The sequence below is a fragment of the Hibiscus syriacus genome, unplaced genomic scaffold (assembly GCF_006381635.1).
Source record: "Hibiscus syriacus cultivar Baekdansim isolate YM2019G1 unplaced genomic scaffold, ASM638163v2 tig00111893_pilon, whole genome shotgun sequence".
Classification (NCBI taxonomy): domain Eukaryota; kingdom Viridiplantae; phylum Streptophyta; class Magnoliopsida; order Malvales; family Malvaceae; genus Hibiscus; species Hibiscus syriacus.
In genome coordinates, this window is record NW_024063210.1 from 1 (window position 1) to 17,354 (window position 17,354).

General features: G+C 36.4%; 3 pseudogenes; 1 reads left to right on the plus strand and 2 right to left on the minus strand.

Annotated features, from left to right (window-relative positions):
* Positions 1–279: 279 nt before the first annotated feature.
* On the plus strand, positions 280–1,175 carry LOC120172886 (annotated as a pseudogene).
* A 358-nt stretch (positions 1,176–1,533) lies between these two features.
* Positions 1,534–3,728, minus strand: LOC120172887 (annotated as a pseudogene).
* An 11,210-nt stretch (positions 3,729–14,938) lies between these two features.
* On the minus strand, positions 14,939–16,578 carry LOC120172888 (annotated as a pseudogene).
* Between the last annotated feature and the right edge of the window lie 776 nt (positions 16,579–17,354).

Below are 17,354 nucleotides of genomic sequence, written 5' to 3' on the forward strand. Positions count from 1 at the left end.
CAAAAGGCAGATGTTGAGGTACTAAAGGCCAGTAGAATCAAAAAACTTTGTTCCATTTTCAAGTTGATGGATTGCAGTGATGTTTTGTGTTCCATATGTGCTTTGAGATTGTTGGAATTCTACGGTCTTCTCGTCTTCTATCGTCGTGGAAATTTCTACGGAGTCCCGACGAGATTGACTGAAGGAGTGGAGTTTGAAATGCAACATTACTGGTAAGTATAATTTATGAAGTCATTTTGGTCCCATGAATTTAATGATTGATACTAAAAACGTATCTAACTTAATCAGGTAGATGGGAAAACGGTACCGGATGGTGATGGTTTAAATGTGCATGTGGACACTACTGATCCTAGGGAGTCATCAAATGTACCTAGAGATGTTCTTATGGCTGCAATCCGAAGATTGAAAGCACGTGCGAAGAAAACTATGCCAGGGCTGTTGAACTCCGCCAGAAGATTATCGAATCCGGATACCAGTTATAGCTATATTCAACTTGTTATTGTCGAATATTTTCATTCATTTCTCAGGCTTAGTACTTTCTGGTTCGAGATCAATAACATCTGTCTATTACCAGGGTCATAAATCTTCAAACGAAGAGATTCTTGCTCGAAAGTATCGGATTCGACTGAGGTAAAATAATCTGCCCGCAGGACTTTGGTGTTCTATGTTCTGTACTGAAATGTAATAGCTTGTTGAAGTATATAAACAGGAGTGTAGAAGCACCCGAGAATGCAATGCCGTATGGGAAAGAAGCAAAAGAGGAGTTGGTTAAGCTTGTTCATGGGAAGTGTTTAGAGTGCTCGTCTATGGGAAGATTATTACGGTCGCTGCGTTGCAGATGTATACTGCAATGGCGTATTTGTGCAGGTAGATACTATTTTCTGTAATCTTGAACTTGATTTACTGATTAGACCAAATAATCTGCTAATCATACTCAAACAGGAAGTAATGCTGAAGAAAGGACTCGCATGGCATTATACGGCCTACGATCAACGGGTTGAACTTGCAACTCGTAAATGACAATTCGTTCGTTCTTGCAAATCATCGAGTAAAAACTCGTAATTATGATCTTTGTACTTGGTGATATTACTGGGAAAAGAAGGTCGGGCAAAACGAATGGGACTTTGGGCACAATCAAACCCTGAGAGCCATGGGAATGGAGTAAGAACAAATGAGAAGGTAGGTAACATTGTCCTTGAGGAATGATAACGTCTCGAGAAGTGATTGGAATGCATAGAGGAATGTGTATTAATGTAAGAACATGTTTGATCCCTTCAATATTTGTTGCATGTATGCATGTTTAAGGGGCTTGTTTACTTCCTTTTGAAAACACTTAGAGCGTCCAAAAATCAATCACCAGCATAGATTACATAGACCCACAACAACTATGTATACATATGCAGCAGAATCTACAATTGTGTTCATTGTTCCCATCATACCTTAGTTTGAATCACCTTCAATTCAAGAAATGAGTTTTGACCTCCAAATAAATTTGGCCGCATGGAACAAGCCAAACAATTCCATAAACCAAAATTAATACAGAAAACTAAACAAATCTTTTGGAACATCATAGCCACTGCAATACACTTGACCAACAAGGACCTGCATATTAGTGTCACCACCTTTTGCCTCCTATGAGCGTCCTCGAACCATAATTTTACCAACTCGGAAACTACCTGAGCCAACGGAATATGATCCGGGTCATCCCAGCTATCCATTTCCTTCTGTTTAACTCGCTCTGACCCACACTCCAACTCACTTTTTCCTGGCAAGCAACGCGGTTTCTAGATATGGGTTTTACGTGTTTCGTTCTGTGGAGCTTGTCAATGGGCCTTCTTTTTCAAAGTATTGGCCTTTCTTATATTTTCCCATAAAAACTAAATCTTTTTTCACTATAGTAAATTATAAAGTTGATCATTTTTGTTTTAGTTTTATAAATGTATGGTCACTCCATTAAAAATAAAAAGATGTAGTATACATAGTCACTTTTGTTTCGTTCTAATAAGATGTGTTCAGTGAGACATTAATTGCGTGAGTTGGATGACGGACACATTAATAAAAAATATATATATGATTTTTATTTGAATTCTTAAACTTTAGATAAATTATTAATCATAGGTCTTCTGTAAACCCAAAATAGTTCAAGGATAAAATATCAATTTACCTTTTTCATATGTTTTCTTCCCCAAACCTATCTCTCCGCCAACCATACAAGGAGAAATGTTGGTTGTTAGTCAAGTGGCATTTTTTTGGAAGAACCAAATAATTGCAAAGGTTTAGAGATGAGAAAGGAAAGCTCGGTTGGTTTAGATTTAGATTATGATTTAACCGATCATCATTAATGGTGATCGGAGAGTTAAATGTCATCAACCTACGAAGATAAGTAGTGGTTTAGAGATGCTCACCTCTAGATGCATCTATATGAATCCAAGATCTCTAAGAATAACAATATTACTCCCTTTAAACACTAAGATGGTTTGTTTGATAGGTCTTGAACTAAAAATCTTAATGTTAAATAAAAAAAATAGCAAATTCAGGTAAGGAGACAAAAGGAAAAGATGGCACATAAGGGGCATAACCTTAGCATATACTAGAGAATCTGATACTTAATTGTTCCTTGGATACCATAAGTTTGGGCTAATATTCCAAAATTAAGTCACGGCGGCTGTTTTTGTTTACAAACCATTCTAGGAATGATCCTTACAAATATTATCAGTCGTTTAGTACATTCTGAATTTTCTTGATGGTCGAAAGGGATATATTCTATGAATAAGTTCATATCCCTTTCATTCTGTTTTGCATATGCTTCATATTGAAATTTACTTATCTTATATAAGCAAATCAAATTAATTATTTTTGTTTTATTTAATAAACACTTTTTTAACGCGTTTATTACATAAACTCTTAATTTTTGTTTATTTAATGTCCAAACTTTAATTTTTTTAAAATATAACGTTAAATTTTGAACATGATTATTAAAATAAAATAAAAATTAAATATAATTTTAAATATAATTTAAAAAACTTGAAAATTTAAATATTAAAACATATAAAAAATTTAAATATAAAGGCATAATTATCTTAAACAGTGAAGGGACAAAATAGAGTTGAAAAGTAGAAGCAGCAGGAGTAATAGGTAACTATAAAAATACAAGGCTTTTATTGAACAATAGAAACAAGTGACATGAGAGAGAGTAGGGTAAAAGAACAGGGAGGTGTTCTTATGTTGAACCCACATATCTCCACACACATTTCCAAAGCCGAATGCATTCGAAAACAAACTCACACGAAGACAATACATAGTTATAAAATCAGACCAACACACAGCTGCGATCTTCCCTGTCTTAACAACAAGCACGACAGTCGACACTACTAGCTTTGCTTTAATTTTAGGCTTATTATATTGCGAGGACAGACCCGGAACAGATTTGCCGACCCGGCTAGAAAAGCTGCTCTCCCACGGAAGGGCAATGCGCGGTGGTAATCTCGGCGGATCGGGAAGGGTCTCCGAGTCGAGTAACGGTGAGGGAGGTGTTGAAGTACTCCTTGACTTGGGTGATTGTCCCATCCGTCACGGTCCAGGCGTGGACCAGGAGATCAAACGGCCGTGATCGCAGCCTTCGACGATGACGGTGGATCCGAAGGTGGTGAGGAGAGCGGGTCAACGTCGAAGCGAAAGGAGTCGTCGGAAGAAGCACCGGTGAGGAGGCGCATCAAAAACTGGTGGGGGGGGGGCCGTGGAACCCCATTCAAGGTCGGGAGCGAGGATTTTGTGAACGGTTTGAACGTCTCGAGTGTTTAAGGCGTCATAGAGGGCAGAACCACAGCTTGGTTCCTGTTGGCTTCCTCCCCGAGCTTTTCTTGTGTGTAAGCCAGTTCTCGAAAGACAACACGCGAAATGAGGAACAGAAGTAGGATTTTTGTCCTGAGAAAACAGGAATCGGCGCTTGCTTATGAGATGAATAAAGGGTTTTTATATAGGAAAAGTCTTCAACTTAGCTGTGCTTGTCTACGCTCGTTTCTAGCCAACCATAATGAGATTAGTTGACACGTGTATTTGCTAACTCAGATATTAGCTAACGCAGCCAGGTGGGGAAGACGACAGCTAGCAAACTGCAATCACCAACTTTGGTCTTCTCTAGCCAACTATTTTGACCCATAGACTCCATTATTTAGGTTATTTTTAAAAAAAAGGATAAAACCCTATGCTGAAATGATTTTTAACCACTAAAATTTAGAAGTTAAAAAATGACCATCAGATTTATCAAACTATTACAAAACAGTCACTTCATATTATAAAATAATTATAAGTTTCGAGTGATCATTTTATATTAAATTGATAAAATTTAACGATCATTTGTATTGGACTGATAAAGTTTTTCTCAGAATCGATAAAATACGAATTAAATATTGATCTTATTTTTATTTGATATGTAGAGTCCATCGTCTAATCAATATAAGATTAAAATATATTATTTTTTCTCATTCTTAACTTTTTTCATCATTCAAATTTGAAAGAATATTTTTTTTCATCGATTAAACAAAGAAAATATGAAATATAGATTTGAGAGAAAATTTTAATGAGATTTGTGTGTAAATTCATAAACAATTTATATGTTATTGCATGATTTTTAAAGGACGTTAAAGAATTTAAAGTTAAACGATTGAAAATAAATAAATAAAATTTAGGGTAAAATATACAAATGATCCTATGATTATAGGGTGTTGCTTTGTTAAATCCCTTGACTATTAAAAAATTACAAAATGGTCCCTGACTATAGGATGCTCCTTTGTTGAGTCCCCCAACTATTAAAAGTTACAAAATGATCATTCAACTATACATTATGTTTCAAATTCATCATTTTCTGTTAAAAATTGATGACAATCTGAGTTGGGTGTTAATTTGTTGTATGGGATATGAAAATCTGATCGGAGAATCTCACATGACTAATGACTATCATATCTCAGACAACAGATTAACATCAAGCTCAAATTGTCGTTAATTTTTTATCAAAAAAATTATGAGTTTGAAACATAAAAATAGTTGAATGACCATTTTGTAACTTTTAATAGTTGAATGACTCAACAAAGCAACATTTTATAGTCGGGGGACTATTTTATAATATTTAATAGTCGGGGGACTCAATAAAGAAGTATCTTATAGTCGAGGGACCATTTGAATACTTTACCCTAAACTTTAATAATATTTTTAGATTAATTATTGATAAATATCTAATTTAATTAGCTATTCATATCAGATTCCGTAAAGAATATTACGAGTGTAACTCCCAATCAATTTACTCTATTCGTAATTATTAAGATTCAAGCTTTTATTTAAGATTGTTGATATAAAATTTAATAATTAAGTTAATTTTTTAATATAGTTGACGATGAAAACAAAACACAATAAAGTTTGATGTCTAAAAAAGAGAAAACGCTCACGTGCGGCAGTCTTAATATAAAGCTAAAATAAGGCGCTACCGGTTTTGTTATTGTTTAAATAAAAATCGGTAAAAAATAACCGGAAACATTATTAGGCACTAAAAATGACCGAAAACATTACTAGGAGCTAAAAATGACCAGAAATGTTAAAAAAAATGATGTTTTAAGTAAATAATAATATTATCGGTAATTTTTTACTGATTTTATTATTTAAACAATAACAAAACCGGTAACATTTTATTTTAACCTTATATTAAGGTGTCGCACTGTAAAATTGCACTAAAAAGTTTACCTACGGAAAAAGAGGAAAAGAAGGTTAAAGAGGCTTCAAACTTTCTTTAAAGCCACAAGAGAGCAAGCAAAATGCCAGAAAATGACTCCATCAGATTAATAGCATCTCTACTTTTTTTATATCACTGATCATTGGAATAGATTATTCAGAGGCATTTTCATTTCAGATCAGCTCAGTTTTCATGACGATTTAACCACGCATTCAGTATTCAAACGATAATGATATATGAAAAAAGTAGTGAATTTGAATCGTAATTTGGAATGTGCATGATTTCTAGTGCAGGTAACATCTAGAAATCAGCATCAAGCCCCGGTCCCAGAAGAGGACAAATAGAGATTGTCATGTACAATGAATTAAAAAAAGCAATGGTAAAGAGTTGGTGCTGGTTTAGAGGCAGGCCATCCTCGTCTGTCATCTATCGTCCATCATTATTGCAGGGGGGCCCTCCTCCTTGGCAAATTGTAGCCCATAAGTTGTCTCAGAAACAGGATGAAGAACCAAGTTGAATGCTTGGAAAAAGTGCAGGTGCTAGAATTCAAAGATGGTAATTGTTTTGGACATGTTGAATGCGGCACTATAAGTTATGCTTGGTTATATTAGGATAAAGGAGGCTTTTTAGCTGGATTCAATGAGCTATATACTTCCTATGGAAATCAAATCAGCTAGCTCTTGTCTGTATGTTTAGGGGAATCGTCAAGGATTGCATATCAGTGGAACCAGCACTATCTAAACTAGTTATCCCCATTTGGTAAAAAAATTAAAGGCTAAATTCTTCTAGTCCCTGTACTATGTCTTTGCATTAATTTGCAATTTCTTGTAGCAGTTTCTAAGACCATCACCCTTTAGTAAACGTTCAGGTTTGATGATGTAAGGCTTACCGGCCTCTATTGTCGAATTGCTTCACCTGTATCAAACCACCTCGTTTCCAGTATCGTTTTCCCAATGGACAGATAGAGCAGAACGAAGCCAAGGTAAACTGGCGCACACTCAACCTAAATCTACTGTCTTCTAATCAAGGGAACTGGTTAATAATACTCTTACTTGGTGGTTACTATTGTAGGGGACTGTGCTTGCTTGGTGATATTTCAACCACTTTCTGTTCATGATTACAACTTAGTTATGCCAAAGACGACCTATACCTAGTAGGCATTTGCTATGAACTTATGAACACTTGTGGCCCTTGTCACTATCTGACCAGCTAGCCGCACTTCATTACACAAGAATTTGGTCTTTTTTTGGCATTGGAATTCATGTGTTGCATGGCTGCACAGATGCAAAAGCGTGTGTGGGCGTGGGCTTAGCACATTATAAATTCGATGTGAAATCTCCTTATGATATGATATCCAATTTAAATATCAAGTATAGGATATGTGTACTGACTGTGTTTCAGATAGATTTTGAGTGGCCAAGTTTATCATATGCCCGGGGCTAAGATAGCATTTTTTGCAGGATGGATCTTTGATGTGCTTTAAAAACATGAAATGAATTGTTTGGATTAGTTATTTGAAGAATTCTACGGTGATTAATTAAGCTTAAGATTAAAGGATTGTTTTGATTAATTTGAAGGAGGCTTGCTTCACATAAAGACATGTCAAACTTACCGTTGAGCACACACGATCAAGAAAGCATCTTGGCGCCCAAAAATCGGTTACAAGGGAAGAAGAAGCTATCTGCTTTCAATTTCATTTCATCTTGCTTATATAAATGAGAAGGCATCCCCATTTCTCCTTCCAAGAAGCTTAATCAAATCCATTTCAGAGAAAATAAAGAAAGCAGACGTTGTTTCTTGAGTCATCAGCATAAACAAGCAATCGTTTTCGTCAACTGGTTTTCCTCCATTCCAAATGCCGAGGCCGCCCAACAGAGTTAGCTTCCCAATGGATCATAGGCATCGTCTCTACCTATGCGCTTCCTGCAGAACCCACTTCCTCGATGCCCCTACCAATGGTAGAATCTTCACCAGGGATTATCGCAACCTATTACCCGTGTATGCCTATGACATTCTTTTCCTGCCCCAAACTTCACTTCTTGATTGTGTTTATATATGTACAATGCCAGGAATGATAAAGAATGAAGCTCATTAGTCTTTTACCTGTTAGTTTACTGATGTTTCAGCTTGGAAACCTTAACTGCATTCATCTTGTTTATTTAGATCATTGTACAATGAGAGCATAGCCAATAATGAAGATGAAAAACCCTAAAAGAAATGAACATCATATAGTCACAGAAAACTTGCTTACATTGGATCAATTTCAATTTAGATGCGAGGGACGTCACCGGATGGAGAGATGATGAATGGAGTTGTGTGCAACCCGGCCGCACCGTAAGATATAATCTCTCATTCCGTTGTGTAATAACATATAAAGTGCAACATAATTAGTTATAATCTAATCTTCTTGCTTGATTCATTGATATGTATACAAATATAGTGTGAATGTGAGGTTCGACACTATGGTTAACCGTACGGTTCGCTATGGTATGCCGGCGGTGAGAGTATTTTGTGACGAATGCAACGTAATCGTCGGCAACTTTTCGTAAGTTGCAGTTTACAAATGCGGAACAGTACAGTATGTGGGTTGTTTCAATACATAATACATGATATGTGACGGTGAGCTTGAGTTGTTTTCAGATTATGCGTCATATCATTATTTCCAGGCCTGGGGCTTTGACTTCTATTCGGAGAGGATGGTTATGCTTGATCCGTAAGTTCTATTAGTTTCCCCTTCAAATAAGAATGCATGTATATAATTATACTGAATGATCAAAATGGCGGCTGCAGGGACTGTTTGATCTACTGGGATGGAAGAATGCGGGTTGGGCCGACAATGACGAGCCGGCGACGAGTCGGACGACGAGTAAAGGGATGCCGCTTTGTGTTGTTCGTTCTTAGATTGCTACTCTTTTGAGATCGTCTGAATAATCATCAAAATTACTGTTGGTTTTGGTAGTTTGCACATTGCTGCTGCAAGAAGAGAAAACTAGGATTTTACAGTGTTTCATGCGCTATAAAGCATTGTTTTGCATTTGGTTAGCAAACGAATTGCTCATTTGTTTAGTAAAAAAACAGAGTTTACATCTGATGCACTGTAAAAACAGTGAAGAATCCGGTTTTAGTTTTTTGAGCTAGCATATAAATGCCATGTTCTGGATGTTTTGAGCTCGACTTGCGTACTTGTTTAGAGTTTTTTAAAAAATTCAATTGAGTTCCATGCAAAAGTTGATATTGAACCATTGTAAAACATGCACGAAGAGTAACACTTTTTAAGTGCAAGTGTTAGAATTTTAGATGTTTGTAAGTCATTCTTTTGATCAAGAGGATAATCTAACAATAACTTTTTTAACAGAAAGAAATCTCATCTCTCTTTAGGGTTATAAGTAATGAGGCTCATTTTATAAATTTCACACGATCTCTTTAATCTTTGAGCCGCCCTCAAAATACAGAATCATAAAGGTAGAAAATTGGTTTGAATTTGAACGAAAAATGGTGGGTGCAGAGCAGAGACTGTTTGATCTACTGGGACGTAAGAATGTTGGTTTGGAATAATTAATAACGAGGTTGCAGTAAAGGAATGCCGCTGCTTAAGATTGCAGTTTCTGCAACTACTGCTTTTGTTGTTCGTTTTCAGTTTAGTGCCTTTTAAGTAATCACCAAAGTGCTGTGATAGTGAGAGTACGTAGCAGTATATTTGCTGTTGGTTTAAGTAGCCTGCATGAGATTATCTGTTGCAGGTTGAATCTTGGATGTGCTTTAAAAACATGAAATGAATTGTTTGAACTAATTATTTCAAGAATTCTTCCGTGATTAATTATTGGATTAATCAAGCTTAAGATTAAAGGATTAATTTGCTGGAGGCTTGCTTCACATAAAGACATGGCCAAATTACCCTTGAGCACACACAATCAAGAAATCATCTTGGCGCGCAAAAATCGGTCACAAGGGAAGAAGAAGAAGTTATTTAATTTCAATCTCGTTCATCTTGCTTATATAAATGAAAGCATCCCCATTTCACCTTCCAAGAAGCTTAATCAACCAATCTCAGAGAAAATAAAGATACGCTGTTTCTTTGGAGTTAAGCAATCATTTTCCTCGACTTTTCCTTTCCAATATGCCGAGGCGGCCTCCCGACAGAGTTAGCTTCCCAATGGATCATAGGCATCGTCTCTACCTATGCGCTTCCTGAAGAAACCACATCCTCAATGCCCCAACGAATGGTAGAATCTTCTGCAGGGATCATGATCCCAACCTTGTTACCCCTGTATGTCCATCAACTCTCTATATTCCATTTTTTTGTATGAATCTTTTACTGTCCAAAATTTCAGTTCTTGATTGTGTTTATATATACAAGGCAAGAATGACAAGGAATGAAGCTCATTAGTTTTTGTCTGTTGCTGATGCTTTATCTTGGAAACCTTATCTGCATTCAAGTTTATTTAGATATCATTGTACAATGAGCATAGCCAATAATGAAGAAGAAAAACCCTTCATTTAACAGTAAACAGAAAATAAATGAACATGATAGTCAGAGAAAACTTGCATACTTCGAATCAATTTCTTTTTCAGATACGAGAGACGACGCGGGATGGAGATGTGATGAGTGGAGTTGTCTGCAGCCCTTCTGCAGCGTAAGATATCTCTCATTCCATTGTGTAATGTAAAGTGCACCATACTTGGTTATAATCTAATCTTCTTGCTTGATTCCTTGATATATATATATATATATATAGTGTGAACCTGCAGTTGGATAGTATATGTAACCGTAGGATTCGCCACTGTATGCAGGCTGTAGCACTCTATTGTAATCAATGCGGCGTATGCGTCGGCGACCATTTTGTAAGTTATAATTACAAATAGAGAACACTATAATATGTCGGTTCTTTCAAATACAGAACACATGATATGCGAGTGTTTTCAGATTATGCGTCATGCCGTTCTTCAGATGCCTGGAGGCGTGACTTCTGTACGGACAGGACCGATTATGCTTGATCCGTAAGTTTTATTAATTCCACCCTCCAAATACTAAATGATCAAAATGGCGGCTGCAGGGACTGTTTGGTCTATTGGGATGGAAGAATGCCGGTTTGGGCTGACAATGATGAGCCGGCCGACGAATAAAGGAATGCTGCTTTTTGGTGTTCATTATCTTTTAAGTCTGTCTGAATAATTATCAAAATTACTGTTGGTTTTGGTAGTTTGCACATTTCTGCTGTAAAAACTAGGATTTTACAGTGTTTGATGTTCTGTGAAGCATAGTTTTACATTTGGTTTAGCATATAAATGCTCATTTGTTTAGTGAAAAACATAGTTTTACTTTGATGTACTGTGAAAACAGATGAAGACTCTGGTGTAGTCTCTTGAGTTAGCATATAAATGCCTTGCTCTGAATGTTTCGAGCTCGGTTCGCATACTTGCTAGGGCTGACAATGTTTGAATCGCATACTTGCTTGGGCTGACAATGTTTTCAAACTGTCGAGTCTGAGCCGGAACCTGAGTCTGAACCTCGATCGCTTGCCAATCACTTGATTGAAAATGTGATCTAATTCAGCATCATGTTTATCCTTGCATCTCCAATCTTTCTTAAGATTCAGGGGGGAAACTTTCTATTTTTCTACACAATGATTCATATTTCGTTTATTAAACATAAAATATCATCTATATATATACATCTATAGCTATAATGATAATAAATCACTCATTACTATGTGAGGCATAAGTTATCATATATTCTATAGTACACATCTTATATATACATCCTTATTACTTATAATAATTCATATACTTAACTTAGTTTCTATGTTTTTGAATATAGATACATTCGGCCACACCTATGGGAGTTGTTTTGAGCTAAATGGTGAAAGCAACAACAACGAAACTTATATGGGTCGCTTAGGGAGAGCATAAGGAACATTTGGTAAAAGTTGCCCGGAGACTAGTGAGCTCATAGTTGGGTTGAGCTAAGATTCGAGCTAGATGATGACTTCAATTCAGCTGGGGAACTACACATATCATCACACTCAGGACACTTCAAATGAGGCTTAAGTCAATTTTTGTGAAATTGTACCTTTTTGCGAATAGTTGCCATTCCAAGAGGTGCCTTTCCAAAAGGAGCTGCCATAACACTCATCATGTTGCAACTCACCTATGACCAACTCACCTCTAGCTCATTCACCTTAGAACTAGCTCAAACATGAAAGGTTACCTTCCAACAATTGTGACCTTCATGAATGTTGTTGTCCATGAAGATGCCCTTTCATCAAGGTGCACGTTGGTGAAGAGAGGTCATCAAATTGAGGTTTAAATCATGAAGAGATATGAGGCAAGCATCATGTCTATTGGCCATCACATGCCTTGCACATGAAGACTTTGGAGCCAAGATGAACAAGCACCTCACCATTTGGTCAGCCCCCACATGCTATGCACATGAAGATTTTTGGTGCCAACTTGAATCATCACATAACCATTCGGGCAAGGGAGATGTATCTCATTCTAGCCGAAGCATCACCATGCCAAGGGACTCATTCTTTCAACTGAAGCATTATGTATTTTCATTAAATTTATGTAATTAGCCGAATCATTAGGTGCCTATTCAGCCAAGCCCTCTCATTTCCTATAAATTGAGAGGTTGCTTCTATTTGAACTCATTTCATTCATATTATAAAACTTCTTTGCGAGTTAATCTCTCTTCCAAGTTCTTTAAGAACTTTATCGATTAAGCAAGTATATTTCTATACTTGTGGCGTCAAACTTTCCATCTTGATTCTTATAATTCCTAGATTTCATATGTAGTGGGTTTAAGACATCATTACCATCCCTCAAGCAAATTTGTGAAGACCGGGGTTGTGCTCTCTAGCATAGCTTCTTCTTTAGCGTGTTTGAGATACACTTTCATCACCATCATCCATTCAACTTCAACACCATCAACCAATCTTCCATTGAGGACCACCAATATCATTTTCAATTCCTCAACCAACTCTTTCTTATCTTTATTTCATCATTTATTTACTTATCAATTTCTTTATATCCTTACTAATCCTCTTTATCTTCTTTGTTGCAGCCATTCTTACAATTCAAGGGCATTGCTTTTTGTCATTCCTAGATCGAGACAACAATAAGACTATCTATTCAGTATTCACTTCCCTTGAAGAGTGTAGATTCATCTTATATCAATGAAACTATATGATGAATTTGTGCTGGTTGGATTTGGAATTTTTTTTGCCAGAACTATGGCCATTCCCGTAATTGAACAAAACATAACAATACAACAATTTACTGAAACAGATAATCAGCTCTGGAATTCTCTAGGGAAACAGAATAGATTTCCAGCAAGGTATGTTACCCCAGAACATTGCTTGTAATTTCTGGAAATTTTAGCTCATTCAGCTAACAAAAAAACTAACATAAATGATAAAGTTCTGACTTGAGAATCATCACTAAATAATCTTCCAGGATTTCTTACATCGCATCACACTTGCTTTGGTGTCAAAAAGGAAGAGAAAACAACTATATCTGAATTTTAAACCATCCTAAAACACAGGGAGGCATTCAAAGAACACAGATGGATCCGGCTTGCTCACTTTAAATGGCATCGGGTGAAAAGTATTCTGATTTGCCTCACCACAAAATGGAATGGTCGATATCCTTGGAAACAAATCCTCACTCTATTTCCTGTCCACATGCACATCAATTGATACTCGTCAATTGTGCAATAGAGAGTGATAATAATACATGGAAAACGAAATTTTGCAGAAAAAAATGCTGATGCTACCCAAGGTGAGTGATCAATTTATACTGAACCCTATACTTTTCCAAGTAAACATTGGAATCTTTGATATCGTCCTTCCAATTACCATTTTAGATAAAATCAATATAGAAATAACAAAAAACCAAGATGCATGAGCAGTTGAACCGTGTAATTGGATTTGTAATAGGATGTCGTGTAACATTGGTTTCAGGTCCCTATCAAACAATAAATGTTAGCAAATTCAACTGACCTTCCACTCTTGGCTGATGGGGGAATTAGGCCTCTCTTCTCAAAGCTTTTAAATCTATCTCTTGCAAGTGTAGCACAAACCCTTTATGCAACATAAGAATATAAAAAACACGGATTCAGTCAACTTTATTACCTTACAGTAAATTCGAAACTAGATGCAAGCTCTTCAGATAAGAGGACTTGTGGAGGAGCAGGCTGGAATCTGGAATTTTTGAACAATATAGATCAATCAGGTATCTTTCTAATGCCTTTAAAAGTTGAGGAAGTACTGCATTATCTTCGGATCACTTGATGCAAGAGGTGAAACCAAGCATTCAGATGGAAAAAGTTTCAAAGAGAGTTCAAAAGATCTGATTTTAGATACCAAATAAGTTCTGAAATTATGATCATTGCGATTAAAATCACAAATATACAGTTAATTATGCTCATCATATATTGGAAACTAGATGACAAAGGAGAACTTATTAAAACAGTTGCATACTTGTATTTACCCAGGCGTGGTGGACAAGACTTAAGTCTTTCTTGTTTAGCTATGGCCTTTCGAAGATGTTTCTTTTGCTTCTTCATCCTCTTTGGCTATTTCTTGTAAGATATCCGACAAGCTGCATCCAACAGAACCAACAGATAATAAAAACATATCCTCAATGAATAGATAAGAGCCACATCAGAGACAAAGCTAAATGTACTTGTCATTTGTCAATGTCTTTGGTAAACTCCTGTTTCTTTTAACTTCAGCTTCTTTTTCTGCAACTCTTTCCTTCTAGCTCTCTTATTTAGCTCAACTCGAGTCACCCTCTTTATTTTGAGCGGCCTGCGGCATGATAGAAGCAGAATCAATATATAGATCAAGAGTTCATGATAAAATGATAAAGGAAAGAAGAGTACGAATCCCTTAAGATCTTGGGAAATCCCAAAAGCTAGCCATCCACATACAAAAGCTGGTTTGGGATTATAGAAATTTGTCTCATCTTTAACCAAAAATATATTATGAGCAACCATGATCTCCCGCTGATGTTTATCATGAGAGGTACCTTACAGCTAAACTGATACTTGAATCCATGAATTCAAGTTTAATTTTACTACTTATAAGATTCTCACGTAATGCTCAAATCCCAATATTCTCCGAAAGACAAAAAGACATAGTGACAAATACATAAGCAATTATGACAAAAGCAAATATAAAACCTAACCTTTTCTCCATTTCTGGATCCTCCTCATTATTCATCATCGCTTTCATCATCTACCTCGATAAAGTATTTCTGACCAAAAAAGATGGTTTAGTCAATAACGCTATAAATGAGTTCCAAAAAAGGTAAAAAGAATCCAGAACCACAATTTATTAGTGTCTAGACTTGCATTGCAAATCAAAGAATAGATAATATGAATAGAACAACATACACTCACATCATCTTCATCAACCACTTCTCCATAACAGTTATTGGAACTGGCTGAGGTCCCAACTCTATCTTGTAGGCCTTTTGCATTTCCTCGGCAACAGCTTGAGCCAACGAATCCTGGATTGACATTAAAGAAGAATACAATATAAGAGTAGCGCAAAGAATAAAGCAGACTTATGAACAACAATGTGTTTCAAAATTCACCTGATGACTTTCGAATGCGGGATTGTATGAACATCCAGGAGCCTCGACTTCCACAGCAGGAATAATGGACTGTTTAGAAACCTGTCTAGCTTTGCGACCACCATGTTGACCTGAAAGAGCATGGAGAGAATCAAATTTACCATGCAATAACAAAATAAAAACACAATGAGAAAGAAACCTCAAAACTTTAAATTTCTAAGGACAAATACCTCCATCTCCCCACAAGGGAACCATGCCAGAGTCGGGGACAGATTCATCCTAAGACCAAAACAATTCGAAATCAATATATATTAAAAATATGAACAAAATTTACTTCAGTAGATTCTCACCTTGGGAGCGTCTTGAACTACAGCATCTACAGCTTTCAAAGCCTCCTTTTTCTTCTTGAAACTCTTTTGCTTCGAAGATGGTACTACTTCAACAAAATGGTTCTTCTTCAGCATACTATCCACTCGCAATACCTTTTCTCTTTTCTTCTCAATCTTCTTCTTAACAGAAAGATCTGACAAAACAAAGAAAACCCAATTAAGGAAACTTAAATTCAATAAGAAAAAATGAGTGTAGAGAGTAAAAAACAAGACCTTTAGACTTGTCGATGACGAAGAGGGATTCAGTAGGAGCAGAAGTAAGAGAACCTCCAGAGAGGGCATCTTTCGTGGACTTCTCAAAGAAATCGTGGATGTCTTCAGTGCTTATGTTAGCTCTCCAAGCCTTCTTCCCTTTCCTTGAGGTCTTTGCTTTATTCCCATTTTCGTTTCTGTTAGGCTGCTTCTCGGCTGTCGAGGTTTCGGCTTGTAAGGAGGAACAAAGGGGTTTGTAAAGGATGTTTTTGTTTCTCTTTTACGACGACGTCGAGTTGCTTGATTTAGTATTTGTAGGCCGGGCCTTGTTTTAGATATCATGAGTATTCAACCCACTAAATAATATATGGGTAGATTACATAAATGGTCACTATATTTAAGTAAAGTTTTCTTTTGTCCACTAAATTTTAAAATTAATGATTTGGTCATATTATTGATGTATAACAAATCAGTTACTCACTGTTAACAGTTGCTATTGAGAGTGATAGAATGTTGATGTGTTTTATCATGCGAGATCGAACGCTTGACTCTTTGTACTTTTTAACATGGTGTTAATGTAATTTATAAAAAAACAATATTTTATTAAAAAAATATTAATTAAGAGAAAGGAGAAAAATTATGGGGAAAAAGAAAAACTTACTTAAACATCAATGGCTACTCTCGTAGTTTACCCATAAATATTAAGCAAAAATAATATCGGTAGGTGGCAAGCGGGCGCCGCAATTACCAGCATATCAGCAAACTAGTTGGCAAGTGGCTGAGACTAATGGTTTTGGAGGAAAAGGCCATGGAAAAGAAAAAAGAGCGGAGGCAAGTACAGCAACATTAAAAAACCACCAAGAGTTTAACCCTGAAAAATAAAAAACAAGTGGGTGATGGTCCAATTAATGCCAGCCGACCCAGACAGCCACAGGTAAGCGATATAAACTATGAGCCACGCCCAGTAATTACCATCACCTGTTCTGTCTCCATGTTTCAGATAAAATAATAGTGGTTCACCTTCCAGCCTTCAACATATCGACTCTCTAAAGTAGCAGCAAAGCAACACGGTTTGTTTTGGAATTTCCATGGCTTCTTTTACTTCTTTTGTCCGAACTCGTTCGCCATCGTGAACCAAACGTTGGTTTTGCAACATTCCTAGCTTGCTGCTACTTGTACAATTGTAAGAATGTGAATGACACTTTTGTTTCTACTAGAGAGTGGCCCTATTATGTTAGCACCATGGCATAATCTAAGTGCTTATGTACTTGAGAGTGGGAATTCACCATTTGAGGTAGCACATGAGAAGGGTGAATGGAGCTATGCAAGCTGAACCTCGGCCATGGCAAACTCGTTGATGTCTGCCTATTGAAGGATGCCCAAAGTGTTTGATGGCCTTAAAAGTTTGGTTTATGTTGGTGGAGGAAATGGAAATTTGAGTATGTTGGTTAAGGCTTTCCCTTGGATTCACA